Source organism: Stegostoma tigrinum, chromosome 7, assembly GCF_030684315.1.
Source record: "Stegostoma tigrinum isolate sSteTig4 chromosome 7, sSteTig4.hap1, whole genome shotgun sequence".
NCBI lineage: Eukaryota > Metazoa > Chordata > Chondrichthyes > Orectolobiformes > Stegostomatidae > Stegostoma > Stegostoma tigrinum.
In genome coordinates, this window is record NC_081360.1 from 72,035,744 (window position 1) to 72,058,201 (window position 22,458).

At 42.3% G+C, this 22,458-nt stretch overlaps 1 protein-coding gene across 5 annotated transcripts in view; it reads left to right on the forward strand.

The window, feature by feature from the left end:
- Window positions 1–1,170: 1,170 nt before the first annotated feature.
- The window catches only part of mgat5 (alpha-1,6-mannosylglycoprotein 6-beta-N-acetylglucosaminyltransferase), a 246,044-nt gene continuing 224,756 nt past the window's right edge, over window positions 1,171–22,458 (forward strand). For 2 of the 5 annotated variants that reach the window (XM_048533819.2, XM_048533822.2), the window contains exon 1: window positions 1,172–1,432. The gene's annotated coding sequence lies outside the window, so the exon portion shown is untranslated. Of the gene's footprint in view, window positions 1,433–1,563; window positions 1,801–22,458 lie in introns of those variants that run through there. The other 3 variants (XM_048533823.2, XM_048533821.2, XM_048533820.2) reach the window with 3 other exon arrangements.

Here is a 22,458-nt window from a genome sequence, read left to right on the forward strand (position 1 = left end):
CTGCAGTCACCTATGGTATTCCCAAAGATCTATCCTTCAGCCCCTCTTCATTCCTCATCCATACGTTTTCGACAAAAGCATTAGTTACCACAGATGTTGCCCAAAACATCTGCACCATTGACCTGGATTACTTCCATTAAGACAATTCTAAAACCTTACTCTTTGGCCAAATTTTTGAAAATTGTCCTAGCACTTCCAAAGCAACTTGAAGTCATTTTGTTCCATAACAATTCCGCTCAGTGCCTGGGGATGTTTTATTATAGGAAAGCTAAAGAAGTAGTAGTAATAACAAGGAAGTGTTTAACACTTATAAGTGGAGCTGGATGAACACAGCAGGCCAGGTAGCATCAGAGGAGCAGGAAAGCAGCTTTCCTGCTCCTCTGATGCTACCAGGCCTGCTTGCTCCTCCACCTCCACAGGCACCTCTGACTCCAGCATCTGCAGTCCTTACTATCTCCAAGTGTTTAACACTTAACCGCTTTTATAAAATGCTAATAAGTCAAAATATAAATCCTTCAGAAAAATTACATTAACAGTGCAATTCTTCGAATTATTTTTATTTGACATCTTTAATTTATGCAGAAACAGAAGAGTTTTCTGGGGGAAGGGGAGAAATCCGTTGGGAGATAGGATATCTCTTGTTGGAAAGGGTTTCAATGACCTGTGGAATGGTCACCGCATCCGAAACGTTAACTCTGATTTTTTTTCTCCTTCACAAATGCTGCCAAACCTGCTCAGCTTTTACAGCAAGTTCTGTTCTGGTTCCGGATTTACAGCATCCGCAGTTCTGTCGGTTTGTTTCAATGACCTGCATGTTCTTGACTACTTTTCGAAAGTTAGTCAGCGCCCACCGCAAAAGTAAACGTTTTACTGGTCGAAGTTTTCTGGGAAGTGGTAAGAATAGCAAACGAAATCGTTTCATTTGAAAAAATTACGAAATAAAGTCAAATTTAAAACGACGGTTCAATCAGATACGTTAAAGTCAATATCCTGAAACCGTTTTAACTTTTTATCCGTGTATGCACTTGCTATAAATAAGGAGCTCACACTTCCACAATGCAGTCTTTTGTATTGCGCTTAAGTGCTCGCGACGTGTGGGAGGGGAACACTGGCAACCTGTAGGAACTCAGCCTTACCAGCGGGCGGCAGTGTTTCAGCGGGCGCGTGCATAACCAGGCTTTCAACCTTTTTGTCGTGTTGTTGTCCAGCTCAAATTGAGGCAGGCAGATAGCGAGAGAGCTAAGGGAGCAAAGCCGCTTAGGACCCCGGAGCAAAGCTCGAGCTGCAAAACTGACGCTTCCTCGGTTCGCAGCGGACCTTCTGGAACCTTCCACCCTAGCCGATGGGGGCGATGGTGGCACGGCAAATGTACTGAAAAGGGGAGGAGGAAGAAAGAAGATGGCGGGAGTGTTGCCGAAGCAGCGGGATGCAGGTGAGCGACGGCATTGATCGAATGGGTGTACTATTCCCGCGTCGTGGGTGAGGGAGAAGGAGTCACGTCCAGCATCCGCTCGCCGCGGGGTGGTGGGGGTGTTGGCGCATGCCCGGTGGCGTCGGCGCCGCTCCTCGGCCGATTGTATTCGAGCGATTTAAAAAGGAGTTCGAGAGAGGCTGCGGAACGGGCTGTGCGCTTTAGTGGGAGACTGGTTTACAAACCTGAATTTTAAAAAAAGAATACCCGATGCTGTAAAACCCTCAGAGAAAAGAAGGTAGTGAGTGACCGTTAAACTTCAATTAACTTTGGATCGGTATACAATACTTGGTGTTATTGCATGGAAGACGTTTGAGATCGCCTTCCAGGTGAGGGTGATAAACCATAGCTCACCAACGCCCGCCAGCCACAGTATTTCACGTTTTTCTTCCCTACCCTGTTCCTTTTGCGGGTTGTTTTTAGATGGTGAATTGTTATATTTTATTTTGTTGCTCTGGAGTATGTCTTCCCCAGTCCGAATTGGTAGTCGAATTGTGAACAATTCGTGTCTGTCAGGGTGGGTGAGGCAGCCTTATTGTGATGCGGGGAGGTGCGGGTTTTATTCGGGCTGTTGGCCATCTCTCTCAGAAACGTTGAACCGAGTGATCTTGTTTATTACTGACTTAAAAATAACAAAAGGAGCTCTCCCTGCTCAAGTGTTGAATTACCATGAGCGTTTGCACTGTAGCTGGATCATGAGGAGAAAAAGAGCTCTCCAAGGTTACTCGGTCCGAAGAAATTTTCATTTTCGTATTAAGTGAAATACTGATTTCCCGAAATATTAGGTGCCTGCAGCCCAGGTTGTTGAAAGCGTGCAAGGTAGCTTGATTAAAAAGGAAGAGTATTGGCTTTGAATTTTGTGACAAGCCTGGAATCGGATTTAAATGTTTATCTGAATCCCGTGATATGTGTTTGGATCTGTGAATGTAATTTAAGTTGTGAAACGTTTACGTGCAAAATTCAAATATGGCTCAAGTTGAAGGAACAAAAACATTCCGTCTGGTAACTGTATGGTCCGAATGTGAAAAATTTTTCTTGTCTCAACCCAGTTAATAAAACCACTCGCTGAAGCTGGCTCTGAGTTGGTAGCTATTGATTGTAGCTGGTGTGAAAAATAGAAATGCCAATGTTACACCAGTGGAAAGATTTTTGAATTCCTCCTTTATCTCACCTTCCACTTTCCATAGACCTGAACTTGTACAAACGTTGCTCATGTCCTAGTTTACACCAAGCCTTAAGCATGTTTTGCTCTCCTGATGGCTGATCTATGTTTGCTGCCTGGTCCACCAGTGCAGCAAATTTAAAAATTCATTTCTGGCCTATGGTTGTTTTCCCTATCTCTAATATCTTTCAACCCTGGAAGAACTTTCCTTTTGTCTGATTTTATGCTTAAGTGATGTGCCATGTGACAGTACATTAAGCAGCTTCATAATGTGAACAAAGTGGTGAAACTGACAACATTTGTGGAAAGAGAAACTGAATGAATGTTTCTAACAAGGTGTAGAGCAGGATGAACACAGCAGGCCAAGCAGCATCAGAGGAGCAGGAAGGCTGATGTTTCAGGCCTAGACCTCGACACGTCAGCCTTCCTGATGCAGCTTGGCCTGCTGTGTTCATCTAGCCCTACAACTTGTTATCTCAGTTTCTCCAGCACCCGCAGTTCCTCCTATCTCAATGTTTCAAGTCTGGTGTGACTTTTTGGAAGAGAGCTGAAGACCTGAGATTCACCAGCACGTTCAATTTTTATTTCACAATTCTGGCATGTGCAGTTTTTTGCTCTGATTTTATAAGTTTGCACTGTTGATAAATTACATTGGCAGAGAAAGGGAACCTTGGGGAAATAAGTGGCCATAACATGACAATTCTGTATTGGGTTTGAATATAACATAGGTTGTTCTGAAACTAGGATCTTAAATCTGAACAAAGGAAACTGGTATGTTGGCTGTAGTGGATAGGGAAAGTGCATTAAAAGATTTGACAGTAGACTGGCAGTGGCTAGTATTTTAAAGAAATTGTGACATGGTCAACACCCAAGTGGACAGGCGAATCAATCATGGTTAATGAAAGAAGTCAAAGATTGCATTAGATCAAAGGAAGTACTTCATAAGGATGTCAGAAACAGTGGTAATCCTGATGTTTGGGAGCAGTTTAGGACCCAGCAAAGGACCACCAAGAAACCAATGAAGAAAGGGAGAAGAGTAAATGTCCACAAGCTAATGACTAATATAAAGGCAAATTTGTAAATGCTTTTCAAATTTTCAAGAGAAAAGATGACCAAGGACAAATGTGGATGCAATACTGGTAGGGACAGGAAAATTAATAGTGGGAAACAGGGAAAATAGCAGACACTAAACAGTTTCTTTGACTCTCTCTTTTTGTGAAAGAAGATACTTGAGTTTTCCAATAGTTAAGTTATTCTAAACTCCTGGAAATATTATCCAATATGACTAGATCATTAGTAAAAAAAATTAGTATTAGAGAACTGGAAAAATTAAACTGGATTGAGGTTTGATATCTGTAGACGAGATGCGCTCAGTCCTAGAATGTTGAAGCAAGTACCAATTGAGAGTGGATGCATAGATGGTATCCTTCATAAATGTATAAATTGAGATTCCTGCTATTTGAGGGAGCGTGGAGAACTACAAATCTGTAGCTTGTCTACAGTAGTGGGGTAAATGCCAGAATTAATGATAAAGCTTGTGATAACTGAGCATTCGAAAAACTTGGCAAAATTGGTTGGAGTCAGCAAGGATTTCAGAACGGCTAATTATAATGGACAAACACTAGTTGGAATTTTTTGGAGGTGTTACTTGTAGCACAATCAAAAGAACTGACAGATTTGGTTCATTTGGGTTTTCTGAAGGCGCTTTCAGTTTCCACAGACGAGTTTACTACATAAAATGAGAACACATGGAATTGTGGAAATTGATTAACAAAACAGCTCCTAAGAATAAATGATCATCTCTCTGTGATAGAAAATGTGTGTTTCATACATACAAATTTATTTTGAATTAAAGGCATGCAGGTTTTCTGCTCTGAAGAGGCTTAATGATTATTAGCAATTCTGTAGCCCTGGTGATTTCAGTTTTTGTTTTGTTTTTAAAACCATCTCTGGGAGAAAGTTTGGGGGAACTAATGGAAATTCATTTATGCTGGAATGAACAAAGTAAACAGTTTTATGTACTATGGTTTATTTTTCTTAGTTTATGGGAAACTTCCATAAGTTGGGACAAAATATTCACTTTGGAGTAGTTTGCATGAGACTTGGCTGAAGCTGGATGTGTAACACAATTCCCACTGAGAATCGGAGTAATGAAAAGTAGCTACCTGAGCATACAGAATGTTGTTTAAGAGTGACAGTCCAGAAGTGTTTGGTTATAATTCTGAAAGGAATTGTTGAAGCTGAAAAGTCTGAATTCATCAGTATGAAGGCTGCAGCAAGAGGCTATTAGCTTGTTAAAATGGGGAATTGAAGCCACTGTGATAATGGGAACTGCAGATGCTGGAGAATCCAAGATAACAAAGTGTGGAGCTGGATGAACACAGCAGGCCAAGCAGCATCACAGGAGCACAAAAGCTGATGTTTCGGGCCTAGACCCTTCATCAGAGAGGGGGATGGGCAGAGGGAACTGGAATAAATAGGGAGAGAGGGGGAGGCGGACCGAAGATGGAGAGGAGAGTATAGGTAGGGAGGGGATAGGTCAGTCCAGGGAAGACGGACAGGTCAAGGAGGTGGCATGAGGTGGTAGGTAGGAAATGGAGGTGCGGCTTGAGGTGGGAGGAAGGGATGGGTGAGAGGAAGAACAGCTTAGGGAAGCGGAGACAGGCTGGGCTGGTTTTGTGATGCAGTGGGAGGAGGGGAAGAACTGGGCTGGTTTTGTGATGCAGTGGGAGGAGGGGAGACTTTGAAGCTTGTGAAGTCCACATTGATACCATTGGGCTGCAGGGTTCCCAAGCGGAATATGCGTAGCCGTTCTTTGCCTTCCGGCGAGACCACTCTCTCCGTTACTTCCTCATCCGCTCCACACTCCGCTCCAACCCCACCACACCTGGCACCTTCCCCTGCAAACACAGGAAGTGCTACACTTGCCCCGACACCTCCTCCCTCACCCCTATCCCAGGCCCCAAGATGACCTTCCATATCAAGCAGATGTTCACCTGCACATCTGCCAATGTGGTATATTGTATCCGTTGTACCTGGTGTGGCTGCCTCTACGTTGGGGAAACCAAGCGGAGGCTTGGGGACCACTTTGCAGAACACCTCTGCTCGTTTCGCAACAAACAACTGCATCTCCCAGTCGCGAACCATTTTAACTCACCCTCCCATTCCTCAGGTGACATGTCCATCGTGGGCCTCCTGCAGTACCAGAATGATGCCACCCGAAGGTTGCAAGAACAGCAACTCCTCATATTCCGCTTGGGAACCTTGCAGCCCAATGGTATCAATGTGGACTTCACAAGCTACAAAAATCCCCCCCCCCCCACTGCATCCCTAAACCAGTCCAGCCTGTCTCCGCTTCCCTAACCTATTCTCCCTCTCACCCATCCCTTCCTCCCACCTCAAGCCACACCTCTGTTTCCTACCTACCACCTCATCCCACCTCCTTGACCTGTCCATCTTCCCTGGACTGACCAATCCCCTCCCTACCTCCTCACCTATACTCTCCTCTCTACCTATCTTGTTTTCTCTTTATCTTCGGTGCCCCCCCCCCCCCAAAAAAAATTGAAGCCACTGTTTGTTTCAAGCCCTATAGATGTGAAAGAGAAGCAAATTATGTGAGAACTGTGAAAAGGTGCTTTTGGGATTATTGGAATTTGTTTCACTATGTTTTAAGTCTTTAAACTTGTGTTATGTGTAAGCAGTTATTCTGTTTTTCAGGTTTTTTTTGAACAATAAACATCTGTTTTTATTGTTAGAACTGAGTGAATCATAAAATGAGCAAAGAACGACCATCTCAGTAAAACCAAAAATAACAAGTATGAACTGTTAAATCAGTGCAAAGTCCATAACTGCTCACCAGCTGTATAAGTAGTTTCAATCTGCTGGCCAGTTGTAAATCTTCTAAATTTGCTGACGACATAAAACTGGGTGGAAATTTGTGTTGTGATGAGAATGCTTCATGAGGACTCAGGCTGTGCATGGGCTAGAACACAGCAGATGGTATAAGTATGGTGTTTTACACTTTGACAGAAAAGAAGTGAGAAGTTTTATTTATGTGAGAGGTTGAAGTGCTGGTGTCTAAAGGGAGGTAGGTGTCCTTATTCCATGAATCACTTAAAAGCTGGCATGCAGATACTGAAAGCAAATAGAAAGGAATCCAGTATGTTGACATTCATTTCAAGTCAATTTTGAGTACTGTTGTTGTCCTTCCGTTTTGTATAAAGCCTTGACATGGTTACGCCTCGAGTACTGTGAACAATATTGCTCTTTCCATCCTTAATATAAGGAAGGGTATACTTTTCCATTTAATGGTCTCCTGTTGCGCTGTGGTAATTTCTCAATCTCTGGGAGATCTGGGTTTGTGATCCACCTGTTTCAGGGATCTGTCATAACAAATCTGAGCAAGTCTGATTAGAAAATATTTATACTTTTTCCATTTGAGGGAGTTCAGAAAAGTTTCATCAGATTGTTCCAGGATTGTCTTAAGGGATTGAGGAAATTGGGTCTGGTTCCATGGAGCCTTAAAGTAAGGGGTGATCTAATTGACACTTTTATAAAAGTCTTACGGAGTATAACGGGATGGTGTTAAGTTGTTTCACCTGGCCAGTGATTGTCCCCTAGTTGTACATAAGGGGTAATTCATTTTAAAACAGAGGTAGGGAGGATTTTCTTCACTCCAGTCATGTGAAGTTCTGTAATTCCCTGCCCTAGAAAGTTGCGAAAGCTCAGAATATGTTCAAGACACATATTCATAAATTACTGGAAATATTGAGGAATATGGAGATAGTTAATTATCTACCTCAGCAGAACTATGTTTTCATTCAATGATTAATCAAAGGGCGGAATGCCCCTATTCCTGTTTCTATGTTTCAATAACACTGAAATAGTTGAATGTAGGAACAAAAGTAATCCATCAAGGGTAAAATTTAAGGTTGAGGATGTTGTGAATTTGTGAGGAAGGTTCAATGTTGCACATAAGCAAAATACTGCGCATACTAGTAATTAGGTAGAAATTAGATGAAAGTTGGTTATAACAGTTTCCCTTTTTTTTTGGCTTAAAAGTAAATTACTCTAAAGTGTTTCTGAACAAGTTAGCATTTGGTGCCCATCCTTAGTTGCCCCTGAAGATGATAATGAGCCAACTTCTTGAACCACTGTCATCTGTAGTGGAGATATACCCATGGTGTAATTGGAGAGAGTCCTCGTATTTTTGCACCATGACAGTGAAGAAATTTAATGATGATTTTCCCAAACATATGTAGTTTGGAGGAGAACTTGCAGGGGGTGAAGTTCCTGTGTATCTGCTTCCCTTTTTTTTCCATCTAAATGTTAGACACTGCAGATGTGGAATGTGTTGCCTCATGAGCCTTGGTGAGTTGTTCCACTGCATCATGTGTAAATCAGTAGTTTCCAGTCTTTTTAAGCACGATAACTATTTGAATTTAAGCGCAACTCAGGATCTAGCCTCAAACAAAATATAGCATGAACAGTTTACTTTTAGTGCTACATAAATTTAAAGCAATTTATTCATTTTTGCCCTCTACTATCCAAGCCTGTGTGACACCTGTGACTGCGCACTGCCTGCTAGTGCCTTGCAGTCTGGATTGTTGTTTCAGACTGCTCGTGATATACCCTTCACTAAATAGTCAGGCAGTCTAATACCTGGCACGATTATCCTCATTTAAATGAATGCTGTCTGACAGATCAAAATCTGATCACCCATTATATAATTTCAGGCTTGAAGGGCAGAATAGCCCATTCCTTGTTTGTGGTTTGTATGTGGAGTCAAAGTAAACACTTTAAATGCACAGATGATAGGAATGGGTTACTTTTCTATCTGTGTCCCCATAAATTGCTGTACTTTTTTATCCAACTTTTCAGATCAATATTGCTTTGCAAATTATCTCCATATCAACTCACCTGCTTTGTAAATCAAAACACCTTATGCAATTTGGTAGTTAACCATATCTGCATGAAGGAATGGATTTGAGACAAACATGACAATTTGTCCTATTGCACCTAACTCCTGAGATCACCTGTGGAATTCCTCTGCTAACTTTTCTGGTTGGACCATTTTTCTGTCTTTGATTTTCTTCTGGTATCATCTTTTCAGTTGAAGTAACACTGTGTGGACCACCGGCCCAGTGTCAGTTTGAATACATTCATGACATTGATCACATGTTGTGTCTCAGTCCCTTTCCCTCCAATTCCTAGTTCAGCTTGTACAACTTTGGCATTGTCTCCTAAGGAGCCTGAAGCCAAGTGGTTGCACACATGTTTCATTCTTTGATTTTTAAGTAAAATTGCAGCTTCAAGTGTCAGATCTGGAGATCTTTGTGAGACCATGCCTTGACTTAACTAACACTCCAAACTGATGTGAAGTGTTCTAGAGTAATAATTTAAACAAGCTATGTGAAGAGCTGTTGCTCAAATCAGATTTGCAATCTGAACTTCGAATACATGAGAAGCCCATAACTCTGCTAGTTAATGCTCAGTAGTGATTTATACAGTGGAGACTGGCAGAAAAGGGGCAAATAAGGACCATTTCTTCTAAGTGCAGTAAAGGCCTTGTTAGTACCAAGTGTAGCTGGTGCATCTTCAGTTGTGATGCAAAGCAGTTTCTTGATTGGAATGTTTGTTCTCAAGCTTGTATCTTTGAATTTCTGTTAGATACCCCCACCTCTTCACATTTTGTCTTTTAAAAAGTGAAGAAAATCCTTCTTTCTTTATGCCTCTAAGGAAAATGTCACTAAACCAATCGGTTAGGCTGTCAGTCTTACTGGTTTTTAAAATAGAGCTGCAGTGAGAAGCGTTCGCCTTTTTTGTTTTCCAGACCTTTGTTGCTGGAAGATATCTTCAGGCAAAGATTTCATTCGTCTTGTTACTATGAAGCAGCAGTTGACATGTTCTGGATCACTGCTACTTTTTTTGTTCTAAAATCTTTGGATAAAGTGCTGATGACCACAGTAATTACTGTTTTAATTAATTTTTTGTTCTTCCACAAGACAGCAAATGTGAGAGTGCTTCATTGCTGGTTTAGAAGGGGAAAAACCTTCAGAAGGGCCATCAGCTCATGCACATTTTCTCCAGAGTGTGCATTCCAATAGAAAATTATCCTTTGCTCTACATTGCATCATTTTGTGCAGTGTCCTTCCGAATTCTCTTTACTTATTTATATATTTTGGTGACACGAAAGACTAATGCTGTTATCTGTTAAAAGAAACTCCTTTTCGATGTAGAAGTTATGTTTTTGGTTTCTTTCTTAGATGGTCCAGGTTCATCACACGTCGTCATTCCTTCACCTTTTAGTTTGTGGTGTCATGCTGCAAGTCGGCCTCTGAATCCTTTGGTGCTGGAACATCCAGAACATTGCTGACTGCTTTCAAGTGTAGAAGTACAGGGGTCCTTCTGTGTTTGCGATTTTGTTTCCAGAGCCCTTGGTTGGCTAGTATTGCTTAAATACTGAATACGGGTGTAGTAGCATACCCTATTACTCCTCTCTCTTTTCTCCCCCCCCCCCCCCCCCCAATCCTGCACAGACCCATTAGATAAGCTGCTGAAAGGGGCAGGGAAGCAGCACAAGCTGGGTGCTCTTGACAGCATCTGCACAAGCATAACAAACTGAATAGCTTCCTGTATTTCTGTAGCTAATATACTGACTTCTCACATCACTGCTTAAGGTTTTTAATTGTTTTCCTTGCCACTATAAAACTTTTCCTGCAATGATGGCCCATCTGAATCAAACTGAAAAACAATGCAACAAACTAGCAAAGTCTGTTGAGAGCATGTACCTTTCACTATTATGCAGTTTCTAGAAAAGGAAGTTAAGCGTTGGTATAAAGATTGGGTAGTGAGATTAGCTGCCAGATTTGCAGGCGGTGAGAAACTGTAACTGACCAATCAGTTATGATCAGTGTGTCAAAGGCCAGATGTGTAAACAGTGCACATTGCCACTGCTGTCAGTTATGGAGGAAATTGGTGTTGAATGTGTTAGAGGCTGTTATTCCTGGGCGATGTTAAGCTGCTTGACTGGTTTTGGAGCTGACGTCATTCAGGCAAGGCAGAGTATTTCACTGCACTTCTGAATTTTTCCTTGCAGTGATGAACAGTCCGAGTTAGAATGCCCATTTGAGGTTTTTACTCACTGCGGAATTTGCACTAACTTGTTATAGTCACACTTTTTTTAGTATAGAAGGCTGGCTCTGTTCAGTTTCAGGTCAGAATTAATGCCCTGTTGTTGTCAATGAAGGGTTTAATGACGGCAATGCCATTGAATGTTGTAATGACACAGACAAACAGGTGAATTAAATCAGCCTGCCTACCTCTACATTTGCAATGCAGTCAGATTAAAGTTGTCAAAATCCCTGAAAATTGACCCAGTGGTTTCTAACTAGACTCTTGAATAACCAGTTTCATTCGCTTGAATAATCAATTCAAGGTGTTGGATTTGTAGCTTAAACAAAATATTTAATTTTATTAATAATACAGTAACTTTAGCAGAGCAAATTAAACAGTAATGTGTAGGACTTAAACCCAATAACCTTTATTTTTAACGCCCATGTGCACAAGACAGATGGACAAAATTCTAGCATAAATAAATGTTAATAACAAAACTGGCTGGATTACTTAAGTGGTTTCCATGAGTTTTTTTTTTACAAACTTATAGGATTGCCTTCAAAAAAACTAACCAAGAAGTCAGATCCACCTTTTCAGTTCACTCCAAAGAAGTTTCAGCAATATTTACAACTTAGTTCCTATTGTCTGAACTTCCAATGGCTAACGAAGGGAGATTAGATAAGGAAATTTAAAATCTTGACAATACAGCATGAACAGCCAAACTCCTCCCCCTTAGAAACAGCCCATAACCAGCTCAAGCCCTCGGGCTCCTCCCTCTCTGTAACCATCCTGTTCCCTCCCAGACTTCCAGGCACCAATTCCCTTGTTACCATACAACATAGAAAAGTACAGCACGGTACAGGCCCTTTGGCCCACGATTTTGTGCCGTGGAATAATCCTAATCCAAAAACAAAATAACCTAACCTGCATTCCCCTCAATTCACTGCTGTCCATGTGCATGTCCAGCAGTCGCTTAAATGTCACTAATGACTCTGCTTCCAATGTTGTAACATTGTTAATGGCCACATATCTGCTAGCTGCTTAGTCATGCTGCTTTCCCCAGCGTCAAAGTACATATGAAGCTCTTTGATCAAAAATCAACCTGCAGTTTGTTTTTTGGGCTTGGCCTGTCAAGACCAGCTTGTTTGTCCCTTTTGCTTTCAACACCAGATGCTGCTCATAGTTTGCAACTCCAAACCAGAATTTTTTTATGAATAAAATGTAAAAAGAAAAATCAATAAAAGTTGTAACAATATCAAGGAGACATGGTTGGGTTCGCTGTTAGATATGGTCATTGCTTGGTGTTTGTGTGGCATGAATGAAAGTTTTACTAGAACAACTATTGGATATGGTCCGGATCTTGCATTTGAGCGCACAATGCTTCCATATCTGACGAGTTGCAAATGGTGCTGAATATCATGCAGTTATTATTGACCATCCTATTTCTCCCCCCCCACTTATGATGGAGGAAGGCCATTATTAAAACTGCTGAGAATAGTTGGGCATTGCGGAACTCCTTTGGTGATATTTTGCATCGTGCTGTTTGATCTCGCAACAGCCATGACCATCTTTCTTTGTGCTAAGCATGACTCCAACCGCTGGAGAGTTTCCTGTTAATTCTCGCACCAGCTTTGCCAGCATTTCTTAATGCCGAACTGTGTCAAGGGGAGTCACCCTCCCTCTCCCATTTGGGTCCAGTTCTTTTCTTTTTATCCGTGTTTGGACCAAGGCAGTAATAAGGTCAGGAACAGCGTGGCCCTAGTGGAACCACAGTTGAAGTGGGTGGAGTATTGTTGAGTAAGTGCCACTGAAGACCATAAAGTGTAGGCGCAGTAGTAGGCCATTAACCCCATTTGAGCCTGCTCCGCTATTTGGTGAGATCATGACTGATCTGAACCTCAGTTTTGCTTTACTGCCTTATTCCTGTAACCTTTGATTCTCTTGGTGATTAAATCTGTCTCCTCCTTTTTAAAGGGATGTTGCAGCTGGGTTTTATGGTAAAGAATTTCTACAGGTTCACTGCCCTTGGGAAAAATTCCTCCTCGTCTTTGTCTTAAATGATGACCCCTTATTTCTGAGATTACTCTTTTTGGCCCTCCAAAAAGAAACGATCTGTCTGCACCTAATCTTAAGCCCCCTAAAAATCTTGTATGTTTCATTTAAGGTCATCTCTCGGCCTTCTATATGCCAACAAGTACAGGTCCAATCTACTCCCACACCTGTATACCTTGCCTTAGTTAAGGAGTGACCAGTATTCCAGCTGTGGTTTCACCAGTGTCTGTACAGTTTTAGCAGAAACGCCCTACTTCTGTACTTTATTCCTATTTTTAAGTAGAGACCAAATATACCATTTGTCTTTCCTATTACCTGCTGAACTTGAATGCTAGCTTTTTAGTGACTTAGGGATGACGACTCCCAAATCATTCTGCTCTTTTTGATAACTGTCCAACATATCTTCATTACTTTGCTTTCAGACTAGACACTGACCAAGTTGGATTTGTTTTACTTCTTGTGGACATTTCATGTATGATCAGTTTTCAGCACTGCTGGGTAGATGCCAGTGTAACTGTACTAGAACAGCTTGTAATGCATGGTTGGTTCTGGAACAACAGTTTTTAGTACTGGTTCCAGAATATAGTCATAGTCCATAGCACTTAGTTTCCAGTGCCTTCACCTGTTTCTTGATTTTTGTGTGGAGTCCATCACATTGGATGGTGGCTATTATGCATGATGCTGGGGACCTCAGGAGACTGAGTTATTATAGAGTTGGCTGAAGATTGTCGCAGAGACAGCAGGAGCTGCAGATGCTGGAGAATCTGAGATAACGAGGTGAAGAGCTGGATGAACACACAGCAGTTCGAGCAGCAACAAAGGAGCAGGAAGGCTGATGTTTTGGGCCTAGACGCTCCTTTGGAAAATTTTCTGATGAAGGGTCTAGGCCCAAAATGTCAGTCTTTCTGCTCCTCTGCTGCTTGGCCTGCTCTGTTCGTCCAGCTCTTCGCCTTGTTATTTTTGAAGATTGTTGCAAGTGCTTCATCCTTATCTTTTGTAGTGGTGTGCTGGGCTTCCTCATTATTGACAATAAAGATATTTTGAGGAGTTTATCCTTCAGTGAATTGTCTAATTGTCAACTATTCATGTGGATGCGGTACAACTCCTAAGCATGGATCTGACCTCTTTGGGCAGAATCAAATGAACATTTTCACTTGCATTCTAATATTAAGGGATCTGAGGAAGGGTCACCAGACCCAAAACATTAACTCTCTTTTTCCTTCACAGATGTTGCCAGACCTGCTGAGCTTTTCCAGCAACTTTGTTTTTGTTCCTAATATTAAAGCTGCTTGGCATGCAATTTGTCTTGTTGCTTTGCCAGGCTGATGCATAACCTTGCATTATACCTGGTTCTGCACTGGCATGTCCACCTAAACTCATCATTAATAAGGGTTGATTCCCTGACTTTATACTAATGGCAGAGAAGGTGGTATGCCAGGTCATGAGGTTAGAAACTGTGCTTAGAATTCTGTTGCTTCTCAAGGAGAATGATCTCCTAAATACCTAATCTTGCTAGATTTGCTTGAGGTCTATCCCAGTTAGCACAGTGGTGGCACACAATGAGATATAGGTGTCCTTCCTGTAAAACAAAATGGTACTTTTGTCTCTAGAATGACTGTGTGGTAATCACTCTTAGTTTTGTTACCATGGACATTTACATATACACAGGACCGGTTGAAGTTGGGTACACTTTTCTGTGTTTGGTTCTGTTGTAGGTCTAGTCTAGGCAGTCCATTGCAGCCTCCTCCTGAGGTCCACAGAATCTCAAGTGCTGACCTTCTCGGACTTGATTCATTTCACATGATTGAGAAAACTACTGAAGGTATTGAAAAGGTGTTTTGGACTTAGCCACTTGAATCAATGGTGGTGCTGCCATGAATGTAGTAGATGAAGCACTTTGCAATGAGGGTGAGGGAACTGGAGAGGCTGGCAGTGAAATGGACCTTCGCTGTTCCTCAGGCACAGTGCCCAAGACTGTGTGCTCCAAACTGGCAATGGACAGTTTCTTATTTGTCAGATCTAGGGTAGGTCATTCTCTGGCTGGGTGGTGGGAGTGGTTGGACCTGGTTTTATCTGAAGCACTTTGAGGCTTACCATACAACATACATTTTAAATGCACAAATAACTCTATCACTTTACATTGCTGTGACACAGCAGCCTATGTTCCTGTGCAGGCGCTGTGCCACCTAGTGGTGATGTTCACAATAAATGCACCCTACCCCTTAACACTCTCAGTGGTAATGGGAACTGCAGATGCTGGAGAATCCAAGATAATAAAATGTGAGGCTGGATGAACACAGCAGGCCCAGCAGCATCTCAGGAGCACAAAAGCTGATGTTTTGGGCCTGGACCCTTCACCCCATCCCCCTCTCTGATGAGGGCCCTGGAATAAATAGGGAGAGAGGGGGAGGCGGACTGAAGATGGAGAGAAAGGAAGATAGGTGGAGGGGACAGGTCAGTCCAGGGAAGACGGACAGGTCAAGGAGGTGGGATGAGGTTAGTAGATAGGAGATGGAGGTGCGCCTTGGGGTGGGAGGAAGGGATGGGTGAGAGGAAGAACAGGCTAGGGAGGCAGAGACAGGTTGGACTGGTTTTGGGATGCAGTGGGGGGAGGGGACGAACTGGGCTGGTTTTAGGATGTGGTGGGGGAATGGGAGATTTTGAAGCTGGTGATTTTTGAAGCTGCCTGTCTATGTAGGGTCTTTTTAAATTCATTAGCTGCTGTTTTAGTGTGTTGGTGGGTTTGTGGGCTACCCTGATGCCAAGAGGTCCGAGTAGTCTGGCAGTCATTTCGGGAATGTCTTTGATGTAGGGGAGAGTGGTTATGGTTTCTGGACCCGTTTTGTTTGTCTGTCTGTTTTGGGTTTGTTGCTGAGAAATCAGCTGTGTTCATTGAACGGGTAGCCCACAAACCCACCAGCGCACTAAAACAGCAGCTAATGAATTTAAAAGACAGACAACAAGCAAAACAAACGTCATTTACAAAACACCTTGCAAGAACTTTGACAAACACTACATTGGACAAACTGGCAGAAAGCTAGCCACCAGGATACATGAACATCAACTGGCCACAAAACGACATGACCCACTATCACTCGTATCCTTACATACAGATGAGGAAGTACACCACTTTGATTGGGACAACACACGCATCCTAGGACATGCCAAACAGAGATACGCACGAGAATTCTTGGAAGCATGGCATTCCAACCGGAACTCCATCAACAAACACATTGATTTGGAGCCCATCTACTACCCTCTGAGAAAAAGAACAGGAAATGACATCAACCCGAGGAAACCTAAACACAAATTGAAAGCGGGACATAACACCAGCACTTCACTGGAGGCTCACTGATGTTACCAAGAATGGTGATAAAATGTCTGAAAGTGAACCTTCCAGCTCAGCGAGCAAACTTGACCTGAGCTACAAATCTTCTCAACTCGCTGTCATTTTCATCTATTTTTCCTTTCAACAAGACTTCCTCCCACTACACTACTTTTGAAGCGATAGTCCATGCGGTGTGGAAAACCCAAATCCGTTTTACATACAATAACCTTTCAACAGTCATATGGTCATGAGATTTTGTTTCTGATGTGAATTTGAGTAAATATTGACTGAGGAACTATGAAAATTTGTTCTTTTTTTAAAAAGGGGGGTGGGGGAGCAGAAGAAACAAACAGCTTTAGTTAGAATAGATACTCCTGGCTGAGAAGATTTTCAGGTGAATCCAAAGAGATTCTTTTAAATACTTTTAAAAGTAAAAGAATAACTAGAGAGAATAGGACCTCTCCAGGACCAAAGTGGACACGTATGTGTGGAACTGCAGGAGGTGGGTGAAGTCCTCAATGAATACTTTTCCTGTGTTTACCGTGGAGAAAAAACTTAGACTTGGCAACTTGGAAGTTTAGTGGTGATATACTGGGTACAATCCATATCAGAGGTAGTGTTGGAAGTATTAGAAAGTAGGAAGGTGGCTAAATTTTCTGGTCCTGATTAGATATAGCCAAGGATTCTGCAAGAGGTTAGAGAAGAAATTGTGGGGGCCCTGGATCATTATATTTGTATCATTGTTAGCCATGGGTGGGGTCCTGGAGGACTGGAGGGTAGTGAATGTTATGCCGTTAATCAGGAAGGGCTACAAAGAAAAACCTGGGAATTATAGACCAGTAAGCTTAACATCTGTGTTAGGTAACACAGCAGGTAACACAGGAGGATTGTGTTCAGTTTTGGCCACTTTGCTGTATGAAGGATGATATTAAACTGGTAAGAGTGCTGAAGAAATTTTACGAGGAAATTGCCAGAATTCATTTATAGGGAGAGGTTGGATAAACTAGGACATTTTTCTTTACAGCGTAGGAGACGAAGGGGTGATCTTAGTGTATAAGATCATGATGGGCATGGATAGGTGATTGCACTCAGTCTTTTTCCCCTCTTCCTCTAGTCCTCAACTCCCCACCCCTGGGAAAGAGTACATGAGAATCTGAGGGGCAACTTTTGTTTTGAAGAGGTTGGTACACAAATGGGATGAGCTGCCAGTGAAAGTTGTTGAGGTGGGTACACTAACAACATTCAAAAGACATTTGGACAAGTATGGATAATGAAGCTTTTAGAAGGGTATGGCCCAAGTGCAGAGAAATGGGTTAGCGTGGGTAGACATTTTGGTTGGCATGGACCTGTTTGAGCCAAAGGGCCTGTAGGACTCTGTAATAGTGTTCAAGACCACATAAATCCACCCCGATGGAATGTCAGTTTCATATTTGCTGCTAAAAGACAGCACTTCTGACCGAGTGTGGACACTCAGCACTACACTGAACTGTCAGCATTTGTTTTTGGTTGAAATCTAGATTGGAGCTTGAACTTTGTAGCTGAGAGTGCTACCAACTGAGTCACAGCTGACACATACAGACTTAGAAACTAACAAGCAGTTGACACCATTCTGATTAACTTGTTAAATACAATTTTTAACTTGACTGAAGCAAGTCTGCAGTAAGCTTTTGCATTTGCTTTGTTAGCAAGGTGTAGAGCTGGATGAACACAGCAGGCTAGGCAGCATCAGAGGAGCAGGAAGGTTGATGTTATGGGTCTGGACCCTTCAGAAATGGGAGAGGGGAAGGGGACTCTGAAATAAATAGAGAAGGGGAAGCGATGATGGAAGGTGGATAAAGGAGCAGATAAGTGGAGAGAAGACACTGGTCAAGGAGATGGGGATGGAGCTAGTAAAGGTGAGGGTAGGTAGGGAGTTGGGATGGGGGTTGGTCACTTGAGGGAAGATGGACAGGTTGAGTAGGTAAGAAGTGGGGGTGGGTGTTGGTCAGTGAGGTGGGAGGAATGAATAGATGAGAGAAAAGTTGGACAAGTCAAGGAAGTGAGGACGAGCTGGGCTGATTGGGATGAGGTTGGGGGCGGGGAGATTTTGCAGCTTGTGAAGTCCACATTGAGACCGTTGGGCTGCAGGGTGCCCAAGCGGAATGAGGTGCCGTTCAGGTGGCATTTTGTGGCACTGGAGGAGGCTCAGGATGGACTTGTCGTCCAGGGAGTTAGTGGTTCGCAACTGCAAGATGCAGTCATTTGTCACCAGCTCAGCGTAGGTGTTCTGCAAGTTGGCCTTCAAGCCTCTGCTTCGTTTCCCTGATGTAGAGGAGGCCACAATAGACCACATTAAACAGATGTTCATCTGCACATCTAATGTGTAAGGTTTTCTTGGGGCCTGGGAGTAAGCTGAGAGGGGAGGTGTCGGGGCAGGTGTAGCACTTCCTGTGGCTGGAGAGAAAAGCGCCAGGGGTGGTGGGACTAGTGGATGTTTGGGGCTGACGAAGGAGTCACGGAGAGAGTGGATAAGGGTGGGGAGGGAAGAATGCCCTTGATAGTGGGCTCAGATTGCAGATTGTGGAGGATGATACGTTGAAAACACCTTTGACCGCAACTCACCCCTAACACACCCTCCCTGCAATAACAACAAAGCTAGAATCCCACTCATCCTCATGTACCTCCCCGCCAACCTCCCGGATTCAATGTATCATCCTCTGCCACTTCCGTCACCTGCAATCTGACCCCACTACCAAGGACAGGTTTCCCTCTCCACCCTTATCTGGTTTCTGGAGGGACTGCCCTTTCCATGACTCCCTTGTCTACTCCAAACCCCCCCGCCCCACCATCCCTGGCACTTTACACTGCAACTGCTGGAAATGCTACACCCCTAACCTTATTCGCAGGCCCCAAGAAAACCTTCTGCATTAACAGATGTGCAAGTGAACATCTGTTTAACGTGGTCTGTCGTGGCTGCTATTCCTGATGTGGCCTCTTTACATCAGGGAAACCAAGCGGAGGCCATCTTTGCCTTCTCCTTGCACCCCACCCCATTTTATTTCAGTGTCCACTTTCCCTCCCCCATTTCTGAAGAAGGATCCAGACCCAAAACGTCAGCTTTCCTCCTCTGCTGCCTGGCCTGTGTTTGTCCAGCTCTACACCTTGTTATCTCAGACTCTGGCATTGGCAGTTCCTGCTATCGCTGTGTGATGACTTTATCAGATTTCAGCAGCCTGTTTTTCCCAATTAAACACAACAAAAGCCTTGACTTGTGAATTCCTCCTCAGTACTCCATGTGGTATATTGGCTGGACAAGTCATGCTTTAAACTTTCAGCTATCATTTGAGGGAGGGGTTCTTGGCAGTTCACTCCTGTTGACCTCCCATTTAGGCCTGTGGAAAATGTCATAGGAGTGTTCAGTGGAGTAGCTTCAGCGAACCTCTCTTTGTATTTCACTAATGTGGAATGTGAGAAAATGCCATTTCAGCAATTGATTTGATGGATGTTCTCGGTCTGCCATTTTAAAATCATTTTGTCTTTCATCTTGTTTTTCAAAAACTTTTTTTATTTTAATGGCTTCATTTCTCCTTTCATGAGCACTTTCCCTGCTTTGTCAACATTAAAATGTTTAGAAACATTGTCGTATGTGAGAAGCAATACAGAAAAGAGTGCTATTGGTTGCTTTTGCTCAAGGCAGTTGATACTTCTGAAACAAAAGTTCAACATTTGTTTGCAACCATTTAAACAATTAAGTACTTATTGAGGAGAACACATTCACATGGTTAAATTTTGAGTGCATATCGGGAAGTTAAACTAGATTTTTAACAAATTTGTATTAAAAATACACATTAACATTACCTCTTTTTAAACTTGGATGCAAAGAGTAGCAGTAAGCGTGAAGCTACAAAAATGATTTAGAAACAACTTACAGCTACCAAAATATTGACTCTTTAAAAAAAATTCTTTATTTCTTTAGTTGACAAACCCAGTATTTGTTGCTCATCCCTAATTGCCCTTGAGCTGGTTGGCCTGTTGGGCCATTTTGAGGGCAGTTACACGTCAGTCACATTGCTGTAGTTTGGAGTCATGCATAATAGACCAGACTAAGTGAATATGGCAGATTTCTTTCCCTAAAAGAACACTTAACAAATGAGATGGGTTTTCACTTGAATTAATTGTTAGTTGTGTGGTACAGCTTTGATTTCAGCTTGATTGGTGGAATTTGAACTCGGGTTCAAACTTTGTCACAGCATTGAACTATGTCCCTAGAGTATTAGCCTGGGTCATGGGATTATTAGTGACATTGTCTGCCCACCCTGACTCCTTCAAATGAAAGAGTCAAACATTAAGTATGATAGATTGCAAGAGCTTTCTTTCTTTTTTTTAGAAAAGGTAAATAGCTAAAGTTTTCATTTGGTGTCTGAGGCAGAGGCAAGAGATATTATTATGAGAATGTGGTTGCAGCATTGCAAAAATATTTCATCTGCTCTCATTGCAGGAGAGAAAAGTAACAAACCAGAAGCATTGGGTAGTCTTAGGCATGAAAACTTGCATTAATATCAGCAAAAATACTTGAGGGATTAAAATCTGACAAATCCTCAGGCTGTGATTTTTCCTGCATGCTAAAATTCTGAAATTAGCTAGAGATGGTAGATGCACCGGTCATGATTTTCAAATCCTCCTTGTATTCTGTAACTTCAAAAATTACATGGACTGTTAGCAATGGAACTCTTCCTCATGAAGAAAGGGAGAAAGATAAAATGATGCACTACAAATCTGTTAAGTTGACATTGTTATCAGGGAAAGCAATCAAATCCCTCTTACTAAGGAACTTACCTGTTATACTAAATTCTTTAAACATAAGATCATTGTGCTTGTACAAAAGTGAAATCATTTTGACAAATTTGTTAGCAATTTTTGTTTGAAGTTCAAAAGTTAAGATAGACAAAGGGGAGCAAGTAGCGGTTGCACATTCAGATCTACCATGAAATGTCTCTGAAGCAGGTGAGCCTTGAACCCAGGTCGCCTTGTTCAGAGGTGGGGATTAATCACTGCATCACAAGTGGCCGTTTAATTTTGATTGGGCATTTTGAGATAGCTAAAAGTGTAATATACTAGATAAGAGCTCATGGAGTTTTAAGTAATGGATAAAATGGATGAAGGACTGACTGACTAAAGCACAGGAAGCAAAACATAGGAATACATTGATTACAGCCTAACATGTAAAAATGTTACCAGTGGAATACCACAAGGATTGATGCAAGGGCATTGGCTATTTGCAATGTATGTCAATGACTTAGGTGGAGGGCTGAATAAATCATCTAACTTCGTCTGAGCAAACTTAAACTCGAGACTGTGAAGTGACATTTACGAGTCAATTTTTAGGTATCAAGGTGGCAAATGGAATATGATATGGGGATCAGAAGGTTGTTCACTTGGTAGTAAGACAAAACGTATGAAACTTGAAAGTTTTGGTATTCTGATGAACTTGGTTGGATTTGCACAAAGAACACATGAGATAAGCATGTAGCTGCAGTGAGCAATTAGGAAGGCAGTCTTTCATGAGCTATGGCAATTCTTGGCACACCGAAAAATTTGCTGCCCACCTCTATTTCCCTTTTATAAACTGTAATGTCTAGAAAGTCACAATTCGTCAACTACATTTGTGGGTCTGGATCTGACGCAGGCGAGACCAGACAAGGAGGGAGGTAAAGAACAGTAGTAAATCTACAACTTGGACATGCAAAATTGGGGATAAGGAACCAATCATTTGAGACCGAAGATTAGAAATGACTTGCAAAAACAGGTGTCGCTGGAAACGCTCAGCAGATCTGGCCGCATCTGTAAAAGAAAAAGCCAACATTTCGGGTCCGGTGACCCTACCTCAGAACTCCCTGGGCTTGAAACGTTAACTCTGATTTTATTTTTTCTTTGCAGATGCAGCCTCACCTGCTGAGCTTTTCCAGCAACTCATTATTTTTTCCCCCCCCAATTTATATAGCATCCTCAGTTCTTTTGGTTTTTATGAAAAATTACTTCCTTGAAAGACTTGAGTCTTTGAAATGGGAAATTGTGCATGCTTTATCACTTACGATCTTTAAGGTTTAAAGTTGCTTGGTTTCTAAGAGTCCAGAGATATAGGGAACAGGTAGCAAGGTGGAGTTCATGCCGAATATCAGCTCAGCAGGCTTGAACGTTATAAAATTCAATTGTTCTTATTTCTCGTAGAATGATAGAGTCCTTACAGTGTGAGAGCAGGCCATTCGACCCATCAAGTCCACACTAACCCTCTGTAGAGCATCCCACTCGGACCACCCTCTACCCCATCCCTGCATGACCCATCCTAGACAC